Source organism: Parasteatoda tepidariorum, chromosome 9 (assembly GCF_043381705.1).
Source record: "Parasteatoda tepidariorum isolate YZ-2023 chromosome 9, CAS_Ptep_4.0, whole genome shotgun sequence".
NCBI classification, from domain to species: domain Eukaryota; kingdom Metazoa; phylum Arthropoda; class Arachnida; order Araneae; family Theridiidae; genus Parasteatoda; species Parasteatoda tepidariorum.
Genome location: NC_092212.1, coordinates 60,390,784 through 60,398,748, shown reverse-complemented (window position 1 = coordinate 60,398,748; position 7,965 = coordinate 60,390,784).

The window sequence follows — 7,965 nt, the reverse complement described above, 5'->3', positions numbered from 1 at the left end:
AGAGGTGCCACATATCTGACAAGCTCAAGCAAGAAGAAGAAGAAGAAGAAGAAGAAGAAGCGGTATTTTTAGGTTTGAAATCAGATTTAAAAACATACTTTAACTAAATAAACCTACCTCTTTTTTGGCAGATTTTGATTTTTGACCGTAGAATAATTGGAACATATTGTCGAATTAGTTTGTACAGGAGAGTGGTTGAAAGCCTGGTTCCCTCAATGTTAGTCTCCCTTTTTGCGAATTTCGCCATATCAAAGAAGTTTCTATATTTTACTAATTCCCTACTCTTTTTTTTTATTCAACAGGTTTCCTTCAAATGTCATATTTTCCATTTAAAATTATGCAGATTAAATTAATGTAAAATTTTATATTTTACTATTCAAAATTTTTCAACTGTAAGCAAATTAACAACACAAAAACAATACAAAAAATAGTTGTTGTTGTTGACGTATGCCTGTTTAGACAGAGGGGGTGCGATTGTTCTTGTTTTCCGGTGGCGCCATCTATGGCCAAGAATTCGACTTCTGCCACACGATACGTCACACCCGTTGATAGGGCGGACCCATTCATTCATCCACAGATCGTAATTTTGACCTGAATCAGAGAACGATCGATCTCCAATGCAGTACCCCCAGAGTTTTTGATTTCTTATGGGAACATGGCAAAGGTGTACAATAGCCTATGAAAAAATATTTCTTCATAAACTGTAGCACATCTTAGTTTTATGGTAAAAATTTGCGATATAAAAAAATGCCATAGGATATTCCTATGGGGTTTTGCCTATGGTAAAATTTTGCCATATACGTATGGCAAAATCTTTCCATACATGTATGGCAAACCTATGGCAAATTATCCTAAGGGTACCCCCAGAGGTACTGATTTGTTATGGGAATATGGAGGACTTTTGCGACTCGATCGACAGATTTAACGTGCATCCGCCTGTTTACTTCACGGGAAGTCTTCGTCCAGTGGGGTTCGAACCCACTAACTCTCGGACATGGATTCAGCGCCCTTCCGACCAGGCTATCCCAGCGTACAAAAAATAGTGATTATAAGAAATAGTTTTTAACACGGAATTATCTTCAAATAAACAAACTTTATGATTGAGTAAAAATATTTTTTGACAGATTTGCTTTATGAGAACGGTAGATGGCGAATTAAACAAAAATAAACAGCAAAAGGCTAAAATTTCGGCCTCTTTCCTTCATAAACTTTTAAGACAGTATTCTCCAGATTGCCGGTATGTTTATTTTATTTTATAACCATCGTTGAACAGCCGTCCCAATATTTTGAGTTTCCACTATCAATGTTCAACTTCGTCGAAACCTTGCAATTCAGAACCCAATCCAAATGACAAGAGAACTCCTAGATCAAGTATTAGGAGAATTCTGCATTCGTGGAGGACTTTTTGATGGAACTATCCCGCAATTGCGTTACATGGAGAGGAAAATTACGAAAACCTAATCATGGTTAGTCTGGCGGCAAAGGAACTTTAACCCATGTTCCGTCTACCACTGAGGATATTTTACGTCAGCATTGTGGTGCCTTGCATTATTGCATGAACATATTGGTTTCAAATGCGGCATGGTATTTGAACAAAAAATTTTTTAAAGCTCTACTTTTATATTTGGAGGTTTAAGAGGGCAGAGAATTCACAAAGATTACATTCTTTACAAAACAACATACAAAAATGGTGACACTCGTATTATAAATTACCCATTTTTGTCTCTTATTCTTTACCGCTATTAAGTTTTCCTATGTCAACACCCAGATTAAGTTTTCTGTGATATACTGCAATTAGAAATAAATAGAATATTTATCCGACCGTAGGTGATTATACTGTAAATATCATTAGTGATACTGTAAATATACTGTAAATATATTTTCTTCTTTGAGCTGGGCACCTGGGCCGCGCAGAGGCCCCTATCCCATCCATCATGTTTGCTTCTGCTGTTGTAGAAATTTTTAAGGTCTATGTGGTGGCTGGTTAGCGATACTATAAATATTAAACTGAACTGAACTGTATAAAATATCAGGACCCCAGAGGCCGCTTGTGGCCCGTTTCCCATACATCTTGAGCTTAATATGTGTGGTGCTTCGATGAGGTTGTGGAATGCAAATGAAGTGAAGGAGTATTCATGTGGATCATTGAGGTTCTGACTATGCAATTATATGCAGTAGGGTTATTAGACTATATTGTAAAATTATGAACTTGAGATACACTGGTATTGTGAAAATGAGGTTATGTATATGCTATTGATGTCAGGAATATGATGTATCATTGCAATAGTGTGCTGTTATTGGTCTGATGTCTTCAGTCAAATTTTCAAATAAGGATATTTCATTGAAATATACTGTAAATATCATCACATTATAAATGGCATAATACACAGTAAATATCATCGAGAGTGGTAATCCATTAAGATAAAAAAAGTTAAATTTCTTATATAGTTTTTAAATTTTACATTAAGTTTAGATCAAAAAATAGTATGTATTATTGTCATGAGAAAACGTCATATTTTCAGGAAAAATAAACTGCTGTTTGTAGAAAATGCAACACCATGAAGGAATCATCAGAATCAAATGAAATTCGCAGCAAATGTCAATTATAGGATATTATGCAAATTAATAAAGTTTCAGAGCCATCGCGCGTGCGTGGCGCGCGCAGCGCCCTCTGAATTGATGCTGAAAGCGTATAAATAAAGTGCTGTAGCGGGACGTTGAAAATAGTCTATGATTATTTGTTAGTGGCAAACGTTTAGTGAGACCTGAGTATGCCTCCACGACGGAAGAATAAGAAATTCAAGCAACTTACGGAGTTTGAACGAGGGAGGATAATCGGCCTTCGAGAAGGAGGATTTTCCTATCGCGCAATAGCAGCTCGTATGCAGCGGAACAGTTCCACAGTGATGCGAGTTTGGAAGCAGTGGACCGACGAGCACCGAACAACTCGAAAAACAGGCACTGGACGACAGAAGGTGACGTCAGAGCGCGATGATCGACACCTGCTCCGCATGGCGGTGAATGATCGCACAGCTTCCTCCAGGCAGCTGGCAGCACATTGGTCTACTGCTACAGGTGTACAATTGTCGGCTTCGTCAATTCGTCGTCGTCTGCTGCGCCGTGGATTGCGTGCAAGGGTGCCATTATACAGGATTCCCCTCACGGCGGATCATCGACGGCTGCGTCGGCAGTGGGCTCTTGAGCACAGAGACTGGCGAGCTGATTGGCACCAAGTTGTCTTTTCAGATGAATCACGCTTCAATTTGTGGACCCATGATGGCCGTGTTCGTGTTAGACGTTATGCCGGTCAACGCTGCCTTCCTGAGTGTATTATTGAACGACATAGTGGTCGAACACCCGGAGTTATGGTCTGGGGTGCGATTTCGTATCATGGACGATCCAATTTGATACGAATTGAGGGTAATCTCAATAGCAACAGATACGTCCGTGAAGTGCTACAGCCCGAAGTCGTTCCTTTCCTTCAAGGCATCCCTGGAGCTATCTTTCAGCAGGATAATGCACGCCCACATGTTGCGCGGACTGTTAGAGACTTCTGTTCAGCACAACGCATGCAACTTCTTCCTTGGCCTGCTTATTCGCCGGATATGTCGCCTATTGAGCACGTGTGGGATATGGTTGGTCGGCGTCTCACTCGTGATCCGCGTCCTGCAGTTTCCAAAGACGAACTTTGGTTGCGCATACAAGCGATATGGAATTCTCTTCCTCAAGCAGATATTCAACATCTGTTTGACTCCATGCCACGTCGTATAGCAGCACTTATTGCAGCGCGTGGTGGCTGCACCAAATACTGATTTCGGACGCTTAATTTGTTTCTTTTGTTTTGAAAATTTCATCATTTATTTGTATCAGTACAAGTCGTTTCTGCATTAAATTTCATTTGATTCTGATGATTCTTTCATGGTGTTGCATTTTCTACAAACAGCAGTTTAGTTGGATGATAATATGCATCTTGCCAAAATATTTTATCTGTTTTATTGACACAAACTGTAGGGAAGAATTTTGTCTCGTGGTAAACAACGAAATTTTGCTTAAGGATTGGTTCTCTAAAATAATTAATTTAAGAAATCCTTTTTTTATTATATTCATTTAGTTATTATATCAAGAAAAATTTTGTAAAATTAATCATTTACAATTTTTTATTTTATTTTTAAGTGCAGCATGTTGATTACCGATGGAATTTTATTATTTTTATCGAAGTTTAAAATTAGAACTTCCAATATTCTATTAATGCCTTTGCTTTTAACCCCTTGCCCTCCGATGATTTATCTTAGAAGACATCAAAAGACGCCAATCTAAAATTAAAAATTTCTATACCTTGATAATTACTATACCAAATTATTTCAAGAATTTTGAAAATTACATAAAAAAAAAGACTGTATTATGTGTTTTAAATGTATTAGTGCTTAAATTAGTTCAAGCACCATTTTAAAATACTCGAAGTGCAGAAAGGTTAAGCTGACATATTATTAAATTTGTTAATAAAATATTTTTTTCTATTAAAAAATATTAAAAATACTTACTGAAGGTAGTAATTTGTCTTCTAAACAGTATTTTTTAAATATAGTTGGAATATAATAATTATAAACCAGCGAGTATTAATTGTAAACAAATATCAGTCAACTCAGAAGTTGCACATTCACTTAATATTCAAAGCAACTGTATAAAAATAATTTAAAAGCTTTGTGGAAGAGCCAGGCAAGTGACATTTTCAGAGATACTATAATCAGGACAATAAAAAAAAGAGATTTCCGAACTATTTTATTAAAGTCTTATTAAAAGACGAGGATAATATATCTTTTTCGTATTTTATTTGTAACAGCCTAACTTGCAGTAAAAATCAAGCAAACATATTCAAAATTAATATGGATCAGTTATGTTGAAATTAAAGTGAAAGTAAAAACAGTTCTGTTACATTAAACATGCCCATATTGATGCAATCACTTTCTTTTATTTTCTCTGATTCATAAAGATCCTTAAAAGTAGCATTTACTTTATTTTATTACTTCTTCCACTAAACTTTTCAAAAAAGCAAAGTTTGTGTAGTTTTGTCAGCACTTAAAAATTTTATCACGCGATTATTAGGTCTTACATACTTTTTTTTAATTGTTTATGCAACATAAATATGTAAATGTGATAAGTTATTGTAAATCATATTTACTAATTCAAAAAACAAGAGGTAAAATATTGCAACGACCTTAAATATTTAACGCGAGATCTTCTGTTAAAATGGGAAAAATCTGCGTTTGTATATATTAGATTTAAACATAATTAAAATAAACGTTGTTATGATTACTCAGGGGAATACATTTTTTGCTGCATTTATACAAAGAGCTTGATCTTGAGCCGCGATGGCTCAGGGGATAGAGCGTTCGCCTCCCAATGAGGTGAACCGGGTTCGAATCCCACCGATGGCTGGTCGATACGAATCCGCATCCGGCTCGCATCGACCACAGTGCTGGCGTGAAATATCCTAAGGGGTAGACGGATCATGGGTTAGAGTCGCATTGCCGTCAGGCTAACCGTGGGAAGTTCTCGTTGTCTTCCTCTCTATGTAACGTAAAGGCGGGTTAATTCCATCAAAAAATCCTCGACGAAGGCAAATTTCTCCCAATACTTGATCCAGGAGTTCCCTTGTCTTCTGAATCGGGTTCAAAATTTCAAGGAACATAGTTGAATATTAGTGGTCATAAACCCAAAACATTGGGTCGGCTGTTCAACGACGGTTATAAAATAAAGTACTTGATCTTGCCTTATTCGGATGTGCTGATTTTAAATCTGAAATTAGTTTTGCTCCTGAAGCTATAGATTTAAAAGTGTTATATATAAAAGGGGTTTGCGTAAATTGTGAAAAACGTCTATGTCATTTCTGGTACATCATCAGGATTAAAATTCCATTGGAACTAGTTACCTGAAATATCGTCGCAAGCGGCTAGGGGCGCTTTCATATTATGATCTATTCAAATGCACACGAAGAAACTGTTCCTAATAATGATGCGCTCCTCGCGTTGTATGAGGACATTTCCGTAAATGGGCTCCTATGTCTTTTTTATAATGATAAAGTGTCCAAACTCCTCTAGAAGTTTGGCACAACATTGATGCCACTCCCTCTGTTGTGTATAACATTTTTAAACTTGCACATTTCGACAAAAAATAGACAAAAACTGTCACTTTAAAAGTAACTGTTGCTTGGATAGGGAAACCAATGAACTATTTAAAATCAGCGAAGAGAAAAATATTCGGGATCCTTAAAAAAAATCAAGCAACAGAAAACAAATAGAAATGTTATCTGATATTAAGTGTTATTTATTCCATTGCGTATACTTTGTACTTAATATATTTGACACTTTGTGTACTTAATATTTCTAAGTACTTAGCACTCGAAATCAATAAATATTGATGTTAGCAAATACATTTTGTATCAATTCATTTTAAACATGTAAAATGTAAAACCACCAAAACAAATAAAAAATAGGTTTTAAATTTTTGGAATTTCTCATCTAGATGGCAGCCGCATTTTAAATTTTACATTGATGCCTAGGTAAGTACTTTATTTACCTCACACTAGAGTTCCACAATGGCGATAGGTAACGGTCTGGGAATGAAATTAAACACAATATTTGGAGAAAATTAAAAGCAATTATAAAATAGTTGATTTAATATTTTAAAAATGTTCGTTAAAAACTGAGCAAGATATAAGTATTTAAACTAGTTCCTTTACGCTGCGCATGCACAAATTTGAATATCTTAAAAATTTCAAACGCTTTTCTAAGTAGTTTTTATACTTTTCAAAGAAAGCTCAAAACAACAAAGGGTTTATCCACAGATATTATCTTGTACAATTAAACAAAATTTATTAAAAATGAGACCCGATTATTGTAAAGAATTATGATTTGCTTTCATATTTTGTCGCATGATACAAAATAAAATTTGTGAATAACTCCTGCTCGCTTTTAGCTTTCTTTTGAAAAGTACGAAAACTACTTAGAAAATTGTTTGAAACTTTTTAAATTTTTCAGAAATTCAAACCAATTTTTTTTTTCTTAGTTGCCAAATACGATTCACTACAAAATTATGAAAAATTTTTAAAATTTTTCTCAGTGCATGCGCAGTATAAAGGAATTAGCTTAAATACTCATAACCTACTCAGTTCTTAACGAATTTATTAAAAATTTGCAATTAATCATAAATTCCTCCAAAAAGTTTGCTTGATTCAATTGAATATCTATAAAATTATAACGAAAAACCGTAAGGTGAAAAGATTATTACAAAGAGAGAGAGAGAGAGAGAGATTAGTTTAATATTTTGTCAACACTGACTAGCGTATGATACATATGCGCATCTATAAAAGAACTATCTTAAATACTCATAACTTACGCAGTTTTTAACGAATTTTTTGAAAATTTGCAACTAATCTTAAATTCCTCCAAAAAGTTTGTTTGATTCAATTGAATATCTATAAAGTTATAACGAAAAAACGTAAGGTTAAAATATTATTACAAAGAGAGAGAGAGAAAGAGATTAGTTTAATATTTTGTCAACACTGACTGGCGTATGATACATATGCGCATCTATAAAAGAACTATCTTAAATACTCATAACTTACGCAGTTTTTAACGAATTTTTTTGAAAATTTGCAACTAATCTTAAATTCCTCCAAAAGGTTTGTTTGACTCAATTGAATATCTATAAAATTATAACGAAAAAACGTAAGGTTAAAAAATTATTACAAAGAGAGAGAGAGATTAGTTTAATATTTTGTCAACACTGACTGGCGTATGCGCATGTATAAAAGAACTAGCTTAAATACTCATAACTTACGCAGTTTTTAACGAATTTTTTGAAAATTTGCAACCAATCTTAAATTCCTCCAAAAAGTTTGTTTGATTCAATTGAATATCTATAAAGTTATAACGAAAAAACGTAAGGTTAAAATATTATTACAAA